The sequence below is a fragment of the Leptodactylus fuscus genome, chromosome 4 (genome assembly GCF_031893055.1).
Source record: "Leptodactylus fuscus isolate aLepFus1 chromosome 4, aLepFus1.hap2, whole genome shotgun sequence".
Taxonomy (NCBI): Eukaryota; Metazoa; Chordata; class Amphibia; order Anura; family Leptodactylidae; genus Leptodactylus; species Leptodactylus fuscus.
In genome coordinates, this window is record NC_134268.1 from 32,619,363 (window position 1) to 32,637,025 (window position 17,663).

The following is a 17,663-nucleotide window of genomic DNA, read 5'->3' on the forward strand; positions in this document are numbered from 1 at the left end:
AGCAAATAATTATACATAATTTTTTTTCTTGGCTTCCATCGACGACCAAACTGTTATCTGGTGTTAGATGTCTTTAACACCACCATGGTTTTTTTGTTTTGTTTTTTTTTTTTTTACTTATTTTCTTGGGCATTGTATAGGGATCCATATGTAGCAAGTATTTGTATATGGAATTCTAAAATATAGAATTGTGTTTTTAAGTGACTTTAAATTTTTTTTTTTTTTTTTTTTTTTTTTTTTTTTATTTGATGGCATATTTCACACCTGCCATCCTCTTTAGGGCATGTTCTCACAGCTTGTTTTTTCTTGTTGCAGTCTAGCTGAGAAAAAAGATTGCTATCTGCCTCCAATTGTTGTTAATGGGGAAGGCGATCCTTTATCTATATAGTGTAGAATTGTGACCCGTGTCTGAGGCATGTCCATTCTGGAGCAATATCTGCACCGAAGCCACAGATGTCCTATTGAATGTGGCCAAGTCTGTGTGCAGAGCTGCAGCTGGTCCAGCGGAGGCGGAAATACAAGGCGCTGCCTCTGATTTATGCTGCAGGATCATTTAAAGGGACTATAACCTCTGTACTACATAGTACATGCTGGGCATAGTAGCATGAGAACCTCATTTTGCATTGAGTACAGTACCCAGTCCCAGAGCGTATCTCTCCAATAGAAATCGGTGTGTTATGGCTTCACGCTGACTACTATTGGAGTACGGTGATGTTTTGTTGCCTGTACTAATGCTCATCCTTTGACAGCCATAGCCTTGCCATCACGATGGGTTATGCGCCTTATTATGGTCTTACTATGGCTGCCAAAGCAGGTGTAGCTCAGGTTTTAGTGTGTTTTTTTTTTTTTTTTTTTTTTTTTTTTTTGCAACATTAACCATCTTAAAGACTTCTAGTGCTTACAAACACCTGCAATAGAAACCAATATTGTAATGTTTTAGATCACTTTGGGCAGTTTACTGTATTCTCCCCATCAATAGACGGTTTATTCCATTTCAATCACTTCTAAGTCTTTCAATGTGTCTACAGTAATAGGGGACATGGAGTATAAATGTATACATGTGCAAAAAATATATATTCATTATTCATCTTCATTCTTTGCCTCCCTTTTTTGCTTGGCCATTGCAAATGAGAATAAAGGCAAAGTACCGTATTTTGTTATGGTATGTGTGTATGGGACATTAGGTCAAATGGTCAATCTGGAAAATCTGGCAGGACTACTGTCCATATATATATATATATATATAATATATAAAAAATGTGGTTCCAAACTGGAGTGATGGGGACGCCTAGTATCATGGATCACTATAATGCAGGGATTTCAGGTCTCCATCAAGCTGTTTGGGAAATATGGGCATATGATCTGGATTTTCCAGACTCTGTGTAGGAGTCCTTTCACAGGAGTATTTTTGGCCCCAAATGTATGTTTTATACTGGTGACTTATCCACAGGATGGTTCTGAAGTGTGATGGCCTGACATCCAGACCCACGCAGATCAGCTGCTGCAGTCTGCTGTTATTCAAGTAAGGTCCGGTTCACATCTGCATTCGGGGAGTCCACTTGGGGACCCCCAAATGGAAACCTATCCGCATAAGGCAGTTGCCTAAGGAAACCCATAGACTATAATTGGGTCTGTGTGGTTTCTGCACATAAAATACATATAAAAGGGCTGCTTGCAGGCCTTTTCTCTCTGCCTATTTCATGCAGATAGGGGAACGAAGTGGCCCAAATGCAGATGTGAACTGGGCCGTATAGGAGCGGAGTATCAGTTCCCCAGCGGCACAACTAGACAGTAATTCACACTGCAGCTCTGTGCCCATCTCTATTACTTGAATAGGAGAGACGGCACAGAACAGGCTGTGTGCACAGGATGCCGGAACAACTGATCTGCGTGGGGTCCAGAGATAGAAGGTCAACAGTATGAAACCTGCATTAAGGTTGGGTGACTTTGGTAATACAAGTAGTAATGGTGAATTCGATGCAACCAATACACAATAGTCACACAATCTAAACCTGTTGGACTCTTGGTCACACATGGCAAGAGTGTAGAATTCCATGTAAGTCTTGCAGCAGTCATGCAAAGTCTCTAGTGGGTGTTATAAACTCTAAATCTCGTACGACTCCTGTGTGACCAAAATTTCCATATAGCCTTGCTCGTATTGGGTGCTCTCTGGTATGCAACCGTCCTGACATCAGTAGTTTGCATACTCTGCTACTTGACCCATGTGGAGGTCTGTCATGTGTACACTGAATCCAGGGATCGACTCTTATACTTTGCTGTGACACCTTTAAGAGACTCCGTCATTTCACTTTTATTTTTTTTAAAAAGGATTTATAAAAATTTTGGTGTTTGGTGTCTTTCAGGTTGTTCCTATAGGCAGTGTACAGAGTGTATTACAAGGGTTAGGCACACTGGGCAGCTGCCTAAATATAACATTTCAAGTTCTCCTCTATCACTGCACATGTGACGGCTATATTACAGCGTTATAGTGATGTGTCTGTGATATGTGCATGTGATTTAATACCCCTTCCCCCATACTGTCATGCAGGGTCTGCATAAAAAATACTGCAGAACGAGGCCTTAGGCTGCATGTACACAACTGTAGTGGTTTTATAGTCTGCAAAAAGCCATCCGTATTTCACAAAAGCATGTCTGAAATACATCAGTAAGTCATCTGGTATGATGCCATATACTTGTATGGGGAAGACCGTACTGCAAATACAGATGGGACCTGTCATATTTGCGAATAATTTCTATGGCCCAGACACTGACTTGGACGTGTATAGGGCCGTATAAAGGAATAGGTCTGTATTAGAGATGAGCAAGTACTGTACATTCGATCGAATACCTCCACTGTATAGTTATTGTTGAGAGAGAGAGAGGAAAAAAAAAAAAGCGTGCCAGGGAAGATGGGAGGGGAATCCAAATTTTTTTTTATTTTTTTTCCGCATGGTATTCGACTGAGTGCACCAATAACTATGCAAAGGAAGGTATTCGATCGAATACTATTCGCTCCTCTCTAGTCTGTATAGTGTCTGTATTTGCAGATAATGTATGGGGAAAACCACTATGGTCGTGTGCATAGTCCTACTGCTTGTGTCCGCAGACATCCCTGCCAGCCTCCCACTTTTCATGCTGACAAATGGGTCCGCAGATGACAGTTATACGCATGTCTCTGTGGATTTGTGTGGTTGTTATATATTTACCTTGAAAGAATGTTATTTCTAGTTGTATCGACTAATATAGTCACTTAGTTCTCTCCCTTACATATCTTATATACCATACGAGAACACTTCTAGATTAGTCAGATTTCTCTATAATCTACATAAATATGTATGTATAAAAGTCTGCTGTATGGGATTATGGGGGCAGCCATCTTGCAGCCTTTAGTGAGATGCTTTACAGCATAGTCATAATGGTGGTAAACTGGATTGGGATCGGAGTTAGATTTCTAGGCGCACTCTGTGCAGAGCGGGGAGGTAGAGAAGCTATGACCTGTATTGGCAGTAGGGGATGCAATGATGGGCTTGTTCTACTGTAGTCTTTTAGTGATGTAAATGAAGTGACTGCTGCAAAGAATACCCCCTTCAGAATTGGCAAGTGCTTGCCTATTAGGCGTAGTGGCTCTTGTGTAAGTTGTAGGGTTAAGTACTTATTTTTAAATGGAGATTTGGACAAGTGTGTGTTTAAAAAAACTTTAAATGGGTATAAAGTACATGATGTCTTGTATGCCACTCATACTCCCTTCCACCTCGCTCCACACATCCCTTTAGGACACATCTTCCAACTCGCTCTTCTGCTGCAACTACTGTCTATAATCTGAAACTCTGCGAAATGTGGAGGACTGTACATATCCAATGTAGCGACACCCCCCCCCCCCCTTTCCCCAATGGCTGCATCTCTAAGCTTCTCCTCAATCTTAGGATACCTATTGTGCGTACTGCGCCTTGTGGGCCATCTTGCAGGACAATCGCACAAACCTTGGGGTGTTTTGGAGGTGCATAGAGCTGGTTACTTTCTGACAATGTCTTGACAGGTTAGCCTTACACTTTGTAATGTAGCCACGTCCAAATCTGTGTCGTGTGAATATCGTTCTATGTTAGGATTTTAGGAACTCTTCTTAGGGTTAAAGCAATTCAGCAGGTTCTCCTCTTAAGTACTATCTCATGTCTGCGGTGTTTGTGTGTACGTCTGTGTGTTTAACAATTTGTCTCGTTTTGTTTTGACTCTTAATTACTGTTAATGATTTTAATCCCCAAAAAACTGTCATATCCATCATTTTTGGTGACAGTCAACAGCAGTGACCTGGCCATACAATAAGTATCAGCACTCAGGCCAAAACACAAGATGGTCATAAGTTTTGGACAATGTACCATCCCCCCCTACAGCAGGTTCTGCCGATCTCTCTCCCTCCTGATCCCATCTCCTATATACTAAACTTGTGCGCTTGATTTGGGGAGGACGCCTCTGCCATTACATCTGTCTGCGGATAGTCAGGACACCCCTGTGCACATCAGATGGCTGGCTAACTAGTCATCACAAAATCTGGTTCTTGGCCAGAGGTGGGGCATGTTGGCTTTCAACATGCCTGATCCTTGGTTCCTCCTACAAAAAGCTACTAACGGAGGTGATGGTGTCTTCGCTTCCCATCAAAAATTAGGCCCATGCTTGCAACTGTTATTTTGGTCTGTGTGCTATCTGTTATAGAGCTGTAGTACTATGGATTTCTGCAAGACTCTCAAAATCTGGAGCGGGTCCTATTCCTGTACATTTCTGCAGTTGTCTGTCTACTCCAACTATATAGGGTCTGTGAAAAACACACAAGGATACCACTGTGGGCCCGATGTTCTGTCCTGCCCAAAATGCCAGTGCATCTTGTAGGATATATATATATATATCTATCTATATCTGTTTGTTGCTCATTTATTACATTGATTGTAAAACTATTGCAAATGTAGCCTTAAAACTAACCTGTACTTGAAATGGCTGATATTTAAGACCACTTATTACGCGCCACCATGTACTATAACTCAATTATAATGTTGATATTATAGATCAAGTTCTTGTTTACGTTATATTTTAGTATTTTATAGGCTTGGAAGGTTATTTGTGTATCATGAGCTCCAATGTGGTATAGTGTCCATGAGCATTGTGCACTAGCTTGTAAACCAAAAGATGGGCGCATAGTGTTGTGCCCTGGGTACATTATAGCTTCTAACTATATGTAGCAGAGCTGATCTGTAGACTGGTGCTGACCTAAAGCCTTGACCCTGCAGTGCCTTTCCTTGGAATACAAGTGCTAGATCGCGTAGGACTAACCAATGTTTCTGTTTTCCGACTGTACTTTTGATATGTATCTTTTTGCTATGTAGATCTGAGAGGAAGGCTGATGGATATGCTGGTGCTGCAATATACCTCCTTGCCAAAACTTGCTCCCTCAGACTGTATAGAAGTATACTGTATGTATTCTGTAGGATGCCATATTGTAGATTGTTAAAGGGGTTCTCCCAGACAGCACCATAATGACCGATCCTTAGGATAGCTTATCAGTATCTGGTCGAAAAGGGGTCTGTTTGTTGCTCAGTCCCATTCAAGCAAACTGGGCTGAACTGCAATACTAAGCATAACCCCTAGGCCATGTACGTCGCTGTACTTGGCAGACAGGTCTCTTCAAACAGCTAAGTGGTGGGAGCAGAGATGTAACCTGAATAGCCTGGGCTCCAATGCAAAAATCTGTAATGCAGCTCTTACCTACCTTATACCACCTTTGAATAGTGGTACATCTTACGTGGTAGAGGAACCTTCGGGGCCCACTCTGAGTTCAGCAGTGAGTGCTATGTTTGCATCCCCCTATAGCTGTGTGCAAAGGTGGAAGTGCCAGGTGTCGGACACCCATCAATCTGATATTGACGACCTATCCCAAGGAATATGTAGCTCTGTATGTATTCCTTTAACAAATCTCCTATAGCAGGAGTCCATCCAAATCTTGGACTAAATTTTTAGTGCAATAAGGTGGTACTTAATGCAGTTCTTAAATTGGTGAAATAATAAAATTAGTCAAAATTTTAATTAGTGAAATATAGGCAGTTCTTAATGAGGCTTATAGAATTTAATATATATATATATATATATATATATATATATATATTTTTTTTTTATTTATTTTTTTTTCCTCCTCTCCCCTGGTGTGTTGTATATTACACAAGGTGTCTAAGACGTGATGAGGGATATAGTCGCCATAATATAATCTATTTCCAGCATAGGCTACAAGATTAGTGATGTGATCTAGAAGTCTATCATCTTGCTGATCTTAATTACTGCCGATCACTGAAGGTTCTCATTGAGTCACAGTGGGGTGTCCAGATCCTCATCTGAATGTAGTCGCTCAGACGGCCCCTGTATGAATGGAGGGCGATTCTATAGAGCAGACTGTTCAGGCTGGATTTCCAAGCAGATGGCAGTGAGTGGGGGAACAAAAAACATCTGCACTGAAATTGAGGCTTCCAAATGACGGTGTAACGCAGACATGACTGCTAAAATTAGGCATTTGCCTCCCAAAAAAAAAAAAACTTTTATATTAAAAAAATAATAATAATAATTATACTGGGTAAAATTAGATTAGACAAATTGTTAAACTGGCGTAGATTACAAAAATAATTTTTTTTTTTTTTTTTTTTTTTTTTACAACTGAATACGGAATTTCTCGCTCTGCCTCATAGCTAGCTTTTCTTACACTAAAAATTGTTTTCCTTTTTACAGTTTTTTTTTTTTTTTTTTTTTTTTTTGTGCCCCTTTTTATCCATGACCTCAAACTATACAAAATTAGTTTCCAAAATACAGAAGTTTGGCACGTGCCGTGTACTGACACACGTTCCTTCATAAATGGCTCACTAATCTAAGTTGGGAAGAATTGTCCGACACCCCCGACCCCTTTTAAAGTGTGACCTCTCCATGTTTCTGTATGTCTTGCATTAGGATTCGATCCATTGACTTGGAGGAGACTGGAGAACATACATTCCCATCCCCCCCCCCCCCCCCTTTCCTCCGCTCAGACACACTTGTGTATGACACCTGCTGACTGTCAATAAACTAGTAATGTCTCCTGCATTACTAATGAGCTGAACATCATAGGTGGCTGAGCGGGAAACCCTGACAGCTGTCTGAGCTGCACACTGCCTCTATACATACGATTACCATGCAGATCTCTATTATGTTCTCCTATGTGATGTCCTGACATGTTAACCCCTTCATGGCTAGTCACTCTTTACATGATCTGTAAGGAGTGAGGCCTATAACATTAAACCTATTATATTGGGGAATTGTCTTGGTGCAGATATTTTCATGTGGTGTTGAGGCAACTAAATATATCATATTATATTTCATTCCCTTTTAAGCAGAAGTTTCAGGCTGGAGAGGTGGACTACGAGGATTACTGGCATGACGGCCTTATGATGACTTTTCTCACATGTCCACCTCCAGCTGTACAGATTACAGTACAGGCAGTGGCGAAACTAGGAATGGCGGGCCCCGTGGCAAACTTTTGCTGGGGGGTGGCACCCCCCAAGAGGGGTACATGAGTGTGCAGTCTGTATGTGAACTATGGGGTGCAGGGTGTGTGAGCAAGAGGGCAAATGGGGCTGCAAGCAAGAGGGGGAATTTTTTTGCAAGCGGTATTTTACCACTCTTAGGGCAGGTTGCTTCACCCCCCTCCCCCATCTTGAGGCAGACGCGTCAAGACAACCCCTCTGGACTAGGCCCATTTATTTGGGCCTACTCCGGAGCTGGAAGCCGCAACTGTCGTCACGCTTAGCCGCAGCAGGCGCATTTTGGTCCTGATTCTGACACTGTTTCCCGCGTCAAAATCAGGACCAAAATATGCGATCACTAGCCCTTGTAAACTAGGCCTAAAAAAACACTGGTCATGTGCACAAAGCCTCAAACTTCAATTTGACTTGTCATTTCCTATATATTTTGTGTATAGCTCTGGTCTCGCTGACATAACATGCGATTCCTTTGGGTCATTGTGTGACTAGCACAAAGGCCACTGTCACATGGTAATTATTTGGTCAGCATTTTGCCTTTTGTATGAAGCCAGAAGCAGAGTCTATGGAGGCAAAAACTAATGGAAAAAGATTTGCACTTCAATGTTTTAGACCCACACTTGGCTTTGACTTACAAAATACTGAGTGGAATATTGTCATGTGAATCAGGCCTAAGGCCTAGTGTAGGACCAGGCCCAACAACGCTGAAGGTGACAGAATTTTAGGGAGAATTACTATAAAAAATTTTTTTTTTTTTTTTTTGTACTTCTACACCATGCCCTATTTACTTGCCAGGTTTTTATTGTAAGGATTTATTCATAGACTCTTTAATGTTTAGTTTTGCATATTAAAGTGTTAATTACTAATTTTTTTTTTTTTCTTCTATAGAATAGAGCGGGAAGGGGGGGGGGGGGGTGTAGTCATAATTTGGGACATGTAGAATCGGGAGTAGGGATAAAACACCAGCGGGTAGGAATTATCAAAGCTGCATAGAAGTAGGAATTCTGTAAGCTTTCCACTTGGGCTTGGTTCACACCATGCCTTTACGTTACAGTTTGTGCCTCTATTTGGGGGAAAAAAAAGCATTGGGGAGAAGGACTAAACCACTGTTGGACCTCTCAGGTAGTGTCCTCTGTTTCAGGGATATAGAGGAGGGGGTATACGGAAATCAAACATACTACACTTATTGCCCTGATCTTTGACACGAGGGGTAGTTGGGTTACGTTCACATTTGTCGAAGTCCCTGTAGTAAGAAAGTCGTGCGTGAGCAGGGGTTTTTGGGGTTTTTTTTTTGTCCACCATTTTATTTAAAAACAGACACCCAATGGGACCCCATGATAGTTGGGCTCCGTATGTAACCGCTATTTTCAGCAGTCACCTGTTTTTGTCCTGGTCCTCTGACTGCTGTCAATAGTGTGAATTTAGCGCAAGTAGGACCATCTGTATTCTGGTGTTGTGGCCTAAACAAAAAAAATTCATTCAGGAAATAGGATTTAGAATTGCTCAGGTCTCTGGTTAAATATGCAAGTTGTACAATGCTTACAAGTACGGGATATGTTACCATCCGAATATGTAGCGGAGAATGAACAGAACACAATGTGGTGGATTCTTGTTACTATTCATCCTTTAGTTATGTATCTTGTACTTTCTTGCAGCGTTTTGATAAGTCAGAATAGCATGGAAGGTAAGATTAATATTTTGTTTAGTCTTTAGTGGCTTTTTTTTTTTTTTTTTTTCTTGTGTGTGAATTTTGCTACTTTTTAAGTTTACTATGTTTTGAGTTTAAGATTTTAAGACTGTAGAATAGAAACGTCTCACAAGAACCAGTTAAGTGACATTAAAGGGACCTTCTTTCAGGAGCTATCCTGTGCAGGATCCTTAGTCTTGCCTGATGTGCTGATCTAAGGAGCAGCAGTGCCCGCTGGTCTTTGCCAGCTTATCCACTGTCTGTCAGTAAGGATTACCAGTCCCAATGGTTGGTAGAGGCAGGGGCGTAGCTATATCAGGGTGCAGAGGTAGCTATTACTACTGAGCCCTGGAGCCTTAGGAGGCCAAAAGGCCTCTATAATATGATGCCAGTATTATCGCTAGTACATGGTAAGTGTGGACCCCTTTACAGTATTTGCATTGGGGCCCGGGAACTTGAAGTTACGCCTCTGGGTGGAGGATTAGAAACTGGGCTGTATTTGCTGCCAGAGGTGTCCATGAGTTACCCTGTCTCTATAGAATATGTACACGACGTGGCCGCAGCTAGTGCCCATCATCCTGGTCTGTCATGTTGAATGAGCCAAAGACTCGGAGGAAAAAAAAGTGGCATGTTTTCTGGTGCCGCAGAGATTCTGCCCTAGAGGCAATACTCCTAGGTGCGAATTTCTCCATAATACGGTGCCATACTGAGAGGTCATAAAATGGCGCACGTAGTGTCAACATTACAGTAACGACTGTGCGCAATTTACTACTGTGGTATAGGTACAATAAGCTGTATCAGATCAGATTCTCCATGAGGGACTTTTCACACCATGTCCGAGTATTGTCCTTGAAAAAATGGACAGTTATAGTGAATGGAGCTATTCATACATGTGGTGGTGAAGTTTTTTTTAACGGGGGAAAAAAATATCATGGCATGCACTAGTTTTATGGGTCCATGATAAATTGTACGTTGATTTCATACTTTTTACGACCACGGACAGCAAATCACCTGCAAATTAGCATGGTGGTGTATGGTCAGTGGATATTACGGACATGTGAATGAGGCCTAATAGTCCACAAAATGGATAGTTTGTATGGACACTTCCACCTAGTGAACTGCAGTATTGACTGTCGCCTGATCCTTTGTAAGGCCTTGTTCACATCTGTGTTGGTATTCCGTCCGGGGTAGTCCGCATGAGAACCCCCCCCCCCCCCAAAAAAAAAAAAAAAACTGGAATACCGAACTCAACTGCAAGCAGTGTGCCAGTGAAAGCACACAGACCCCATAGACTATAATGGGGTCCGTGTGCTAGCCGCCAGATCTCCGCAGGGATCATGCGGACAGGAAAGTAGTTCAGGCTACTGTCCAGCCGCATGATTTGTGCGGGTAGCGCGTGGCAAGCACATGGACCCCGTTATAGCCTATAGGGTCTGTGTGCTTTCACTGCACAGCGCTTACAGTTGCATTCGGTATTCCGTTCGATGCGGACTCTCCAAATGGAATACCATACGCAAATGTGAATGAAGGGTAAGAACGCATGTATTTTTGAGCCTATTGATGGCTTTGTCGAATCTAACTACTGTCTACCTGTGTGCGTGCTGTTCTCTTCCCACTGCACTAAAGCTCTGTTCACACTTGCATTTAACCCTTCTTGATGGGGTTTCCAGTATTTTGAGATCAATATACTGTATATACAAATATACTGGAAACCCAATGAAGCTTACAATAAGGTATAGAGGGCCATCGGGATTCATCAACCTCTTACCAAAAATGGATTGGCGTGGCGTCCTTGTTCCATTATAAAAATGCGCTAGTGTGAACAGAGCCTGACGGGGACATTACAATTGACCTAACCACTTGAACCAAGAGTAGGGCCCTATGGACAACCACATGTGGTCACTTTTGGTGGATAGTGGTGGCATCTTGGGTGTGGCCAGTTCTACCTACCAGAGGTCTTTACGTTGGTACAGATGGTTATCAATAAAAACACAATGTTAGTGTGGCATTTTTGTATTTCCATACATTGGGTTGACTTATATGACTGTTAGTATGACTTTGGATTTTTATTTTTTTAATCTTTGTTTCCTGCAAGAACTTGAAGATTATAAAAGGGACATTTCCAAGAATAACTAAGCGTGCGAATGTGTTTGTATGCATATGAATGCGACCATGCATAGACGGCAGCTTTGTTTTTGAGCCACATCCTCGTGAACGGTTGAGATGTTGTGTTTTACAGAAGTTATGTTTTTTTGGGTGGAGTGAATTATGGTTATGTGAGTGTATATTAAAAAATAAAAATAAATAAAAAAATTAAAAAGAAAAATACAGCACTTTGCCAAATAAAGTGTGTAGCATGATATAAACTAACACAAATGTATTGTGAGTTTGTTGTCTGTGTTCAACTTGCTGAGTGTTAATTTGTATGTAAATGTTCTTATGACAATAAAATATTGTATGACTGAACTTGTTGGTCTCTTATTTTTACTACCAGCGCCGTTGAAACGCTCAAGTGTACTTATAGGGGATCTGCAAATTTGTTGCCGACCATGTTTTTAGCGAGAAGTTTACAGATGGTCGGTCCAATTACCAGGATAATCGTATGACTGCATAAGGCCACATGCACATGAGTGTGCACCTTGGCGTGGGCGGATTTCATAGCCAAGATACTCTGCCATCTGCCCCCCCCATTTATGTCAATTAGGGTGTTCAGTAGGGGCCACATGGTGGCTCAGTGGTTAGCACTGCAGCCTTGCAGCGCTGGATCCTGGTGTTCAAATCCCGCCAAGGGCAAAACTCTCCCCTTGTTTGCATGGATTTCCATCCCATATTCCAAAAAGACATACTGATAGGAAAAAAATGTACATTGTGATCTCTATGTGGGGCTCACAATCTACATGAAAAAAAGTGTTCACCATGGAACAGGATAGGACCTTCTCTATATTCAGAATGAAGACGTGGCCTGTGCATGGTCTGTGTGCATGAGGCCTAAACACTGTACAGCTGCCTAGGAAACCACACCACCAAGAAACACCAGGGCAGAGTTATTAAAATGGTCTAGCAACCAATGACAGACCAGTTTTCAGTTTATATTCTACTCCTGAAAAATGAAAGCTGGGCTGTGATTGGTTATGATGGACAACTAAGACAGTTTTAATTTTGTCCCTTTTTTAAATGGCTGATCGGCAGCGATGTCGTGGACCACCAGAGATTTGGTATTGGTGGCCTATCCTAAGGCTATGTCTTTGTCTTATACTATCCAAAAAAAATTTAACTGGGCCTAAATGCCACAGAGTTTTACAGTCCCTGGATTCTATGCACCGTGGAAATGCTGTGATTTTCAAAAGTCCTGTTTTTGCAAATCGCAGCATGTTGGCTTGATCTATGAAAATTCTGTCAGTCTCCCCCACGGGCTGGAAACACAGCGATTTGGCTGCGGCAGAAACGCTGTGGGAAAAATCGTGGCGTTCTACAGTACTTGCAAAGTGGATGGGATTCATGCGAATCCCATGCCCACTCTGTGGGAAAAAAAAATCGCATCACGGACCTGCTGCGATTTTGCAAAACCGTCGCGGAGGCGACCTCTGGTTCCGGACCAAAAAACGGGTATCTGCGGCTGAATGCCGGTGCACTGCACCAGCATCCAGTCACGCACTCCACTCCAGATTAGGCCCAATGAATGGGCCTAGTTGGAGGAGGAAGTGTCTTCAGGCCGAATCTCGAGGCAAATCGGCCTGAAGAATGAGCACCTCGCTTTTTCCGGGAGCCGGAACAAACAGCTCCCAGAAAAGGCCCGACTGTCTCCCATTGATTTCAATGGGAGCCGTCTTTTTGGTCAGGATTTTGAGGTGGATACGGCCTCAAAATCCTGACCAAAAAACTGTGTGAACTTACCCTGATGGTAAGAGAAAATCCATGGAGGTAAACTCTGTGAACTTTCTCTTCAAAGCGCTGCAGAAACAACACAGTGTGAACGAATTGCGGTTCTTCCCGCAGCACTTTGAACAGAAAGTTCACAAAGTTTTCCCCCCGCGGACTTTTGGCTACAATTATGTCTATGGGAAAGCTGCCAGCGATTCCATAGATATTAGAGATGAGTGAACAGTAAAACGTTCGATATTCTTTTCGAATAGTCCCTCATTATATGAACGAATATCGAACCCCATTATAATCTATGGGGAAAAATGCTTAGTTTCAGGGGATCCCATCAGTTGACTCAGGAGAGTCACCAAGTCCACTATCATACCCCAGGAATGATGCCAACACCCTGGAATGCAACTGGGACAGCAGGGGAAGCATGTCTGGGGGCATCTAACATGCTTAAGTCACTGTATTATGTCGGGATCCCTGTCAGCTTGCGATATGTGCGAGCTGACTTTTTCCAATAGGAATGCATTGACCAGCGTTGATTGGCTGAATGCCATACAGAGTACAGCATTCGGCTAATCAACGCTGGTTCTGCTGGAGGCTGGTCTGTGAGGAGGCGGAGTCTAAGATCGGACCAGAATGGAGACTGCTGTGGACCGCTCTTAGACTCCACCTCCATTGGCAGAACCACCGTTGATTGGCCGAATGCTATAGCATTTGGCCAATCAACGCTGGTCAATGCATTCCTATGCCGAGATGTAGCAGTGCTGGAACTACTACCCCGGAGATGAAGTAGAGCTGAGTGTGCGCTGAATCCTGCTGCACACTCAGCTCTGCTACATCGGACACTGCTACATCGGCCAGCACTGCTACATCGGGTCGTGCACTCAGCTTGGCTACTCTGGAGTAGCCAAGCTCAGCGAACGGCCAGCTCTGCTTCATCTCCGATGTAGCAGTGCTGGGCATGCGCTCTGCTTGGCTGCATCTCCGGAGTAGTCGAGCTGAGCGCACGGCCCGATGCAGCAGAGCTGAGTGTGTAGCAGGTTCAGCTGAACCTGCTGCACACTCAGCTCTGCTGCATCGGACTGCTACATCGGTCAGCACTGCTACATCGGGCCGTGCGCTCAGCTCGACTACTCCGGAGTATCCGAGCAAAGCTAACGGCCAGCTCTGCTTCATCTCCGATGTAGCGGTGTCTGATGTAGCAGTCCGATGCAGCAGAGCTGAGTGTGCAGCAGGTTCAGCTGAACTCAGACACTCAGCCATCTACCCCCATTATTTCAATGGACAAAAGCAGAAGCAGTGAATATTGTATAAATGTGTTAGATGGTAATACTCTTTTACATTGTGCAGCGTTACGCCATTGCATGCGTTCTACTTTATCCATACAGCTTGAAGGCCTAAATGTGATAATGAGGCAAAGCTGTGTGCCCAGGAGACCTAGGGATCCCTCCATAGAAGTGCCCATTCACATGACCGGATTCCATGGCCGTGCCCTAGCAGTTGACTGCCTACACTGGACCCCATAGACTTTAATGGATCAGTTCACACAACCGTTGTTTTAATCGGCTTTTCTTGGGGTGATGTCACACATCCTTCAATAGACTCCTCTCTGATGGATCTGTGAACGCTGATCAACCTCAGGTACTTTTACAGCCAAGTGTACGGCATTGTCATGTGAATGAGCGCCAACTCTGTGCATCTGATATACTATCTAAAATGCAACTTATTTTTGTGGAAAATCCTGCATATATCAGACCCACAGAACTAAAATAATCCCTATATTTAGACCAATGATGATCATGTCATGACCTAGATTAACCCATTTTCAGATCCCTCGATGGGCTCAAATCTATGAAGGATCTGGGAAATTGGGTGTCCCACGGATGCAAATCTGCATACGGTTCATCTGAATAGAGGTTAATACCCTATGCTAGTCCATGGGTGTGCCACGTATAACTGCGAGGTTTACAGGGCTACAATATGGATGTGTATCGGCCCTTAACATTCGTATGGTATATGATCTGCACGTGGCAGGATGTGTTATCTATATTTTGCAGGTGAATGTCTTCGTCTTTGTAACTAGACAAGCCTGAGGCCTAGAGCACATGAGGTACAATATAGGAGGTGAGTTACATTATTTATGGTCTATATGCGTCATGTCTTTTCTATATAGGTGTTTGGGTTATTGGTGCTGGTGGGGGGTAGAAAAGGGGCAATAAGGTGTGGCCGAATGACAATTATCAGTCCAATTAGCATTGCAGGGAAAGTTTACCCCCAAAAAGTAACGTTTTGCAAGGACCATGTTTATAAGCCCAAGATGGCTGAATAGCCTTATGAGTAAATATCGAATACCATAAAAGCCGTGCTATACCTCCCCCACTCCGCAGATCGACTCTCGCCTTTCAGTATGATACCATCTCTATGTACACAACTTCCCAGGTGCCTCTGACCTCATGATGTAATGGTCACGCTGTTCATAGCAGGACTGAGGCTGGATTTGGTGTTCTTTATAAGGTCTTTATGGCTTTTAAAACTCCATTTTTCATGGAGGGGGGTGGGGCGTTCTCACATATTTATGGTTTTGTTTGGGATTTTTACTTTTGTAACACTTAAATCGTGTCTTTTACTTTCCAGACCCCTCCGAACGGAATACCAAATGCACTGCAGTAAAAGCACACAGATCCCCATAAACTATAATGAGGTCTGTGTGCTTGCCGCGAGATCTACGCAAGGAACATGCGGACAGTTCACAATCTACTTTCCTCTTCGTATGTTCTGTGTGGAGATCTCACGGCAAGCACACGGACCCTATTATAGTCTATGGGGTCCGTGTGCTTTCACTGCACACCGCTTGCAAATGCATTCGGTAGTCCGTTTGGGTGGTCCCCATGCGGACTCCTCAAATGGACTACCTAATGCAGATGTGAACCAAGGGTAAGGCCCCACATAGTGAGCCACAGCCAAACTGTGCTGCGAGAAAAAAAAAAAACAATATAGCTATATGGAAAGCGCCAGAATTTCCGTAGGTATAATTGACTTGCTGCGATTTGTAAAAACACAAGCAGAATATTTTCTGCAGTGTGTGGATGGATTATCCAGAATCCAATCCACTTTGCATAGACTGCAAAATCGTGGCATTTACTACGTGGGACCCCGACCTAAAAAAAGATATTAGTTATTACCATCTCTGTAAAGCGCCTCCAACAGGAGAATAACTGCTTGAAAGTCCTAAGGTGGGATTTAAAGACACGTGTGAGCAGTGCCGGTCTACACTGTTTCTGTAGTTCCTATTCATCTCTATGGGGGTTGGGGTGGTTTCACCATGGCCCAAATTTGGGTTGCACTTAGAAAGTGGGCAAAAATGCGCCTCAACACTGGAGAATCTCCACTCCACGCCACTTTAATGAAAGCTAAAATGGTGTGGGGGTTGCACTACATTTAAAAGAGTTGTCCCTAGGGCTTCAGTTCCCACCGCCAATGTCCGTTCGGGCATATGCCTTGCTTACCACACTTGGCTGTTGGGGCCAGGTTCTTTCCTGTAGCCTAAATCAATAAATATAAGATGTCCTCCTCTGTCAGATTGTAAAAGCAGAGTTTGTAAGGTCTTGGTTATCCTTTCCTAGAAAGCTGGGTGATCACCCAGGGACGCGTGGCCTTCACTCACACTTCTGTGGTATGGGCACTGGCAGTCTAGTGCAGCTTCCAGGGACACTTGACCTACTGTATGGTGGATGGTACGTTAGGGCTGATACTACTTTAGTATTTTGGCATCTTCCGTAGTTGGTAGTCCTGGTGGGGCAAGGTGCTTTGGCACCCTAGGCAATGGTGAGTCATAGCGCATAAACAGGATAATAGCACGCTACACCCTGTATTTAAGCTAATACATTGTAATCCCTGCTGATAGCAGGTGCAGACGTCAGCTACAGCAGGTAATGGGAAAGGACTGCAACGTTATCATGTCTGCCTGGTTGTCCGCTTCTGCTACATGGATCAAGGCTTCTTTTTCTCCTGATCCCATGAATGGTATTTACATAGACGGCACGTGTACTTACGTCACTGTGGTATGCATAGCCTCGAATACAGGGACCCCTATTCAGGACCAGTATGATATGGATTCCTAATACAAGTACACGTGCATGAGGCCTAAAGCTGGATTCACACACTGCTTTTTTTTTTTTTTCCTGCAAAAAACACTCTAGATGTTACCTATATACAATTTTTCTTATAGTGTTTTTTTTTGTGTGTGTGTGTTAATTTTTAACCCCCAAAACACAACATGCACTAACTAGGGAAGGGATGAATGAGCCAACACAGGAGGGTGCTGCCGCTAGGCAGAAGCCGAGGCTTCCACCCGAAGATAGGACATGTCGCTTCTTTTCTCCGCTAGCAGCAGCCTGCCGCTAGCGGAAAAAAGAAGCCCGGCAGTCTGCATAGACCACCATTGTAAAGGGGCGGATTTTGAAGCGAAATCCGCTGTCAAAATCCGCCCCTTTGCCCACGTGTGAACGAGCCCTTAACCACCCACAGGTCCTTATAGATCAGAGATTTAGTGACCCAAACCACCC

The 17,663-nt window shown here is 43.3% G+C and overlaps 1 protein-coding gene across 1 annotated transcript in view; it reads left to right on the forward strand.

Annotated features, from left to right (window-relative positions):
* DPY19L4 (dpy-19 like 4) overlaps positions 1-17,663 on the forward strand; it is a 149,504-nt gene that overhangs the window by 119,056 nt on the left and 12,785 nt on the right. The window lies entirely within an intron of this gene.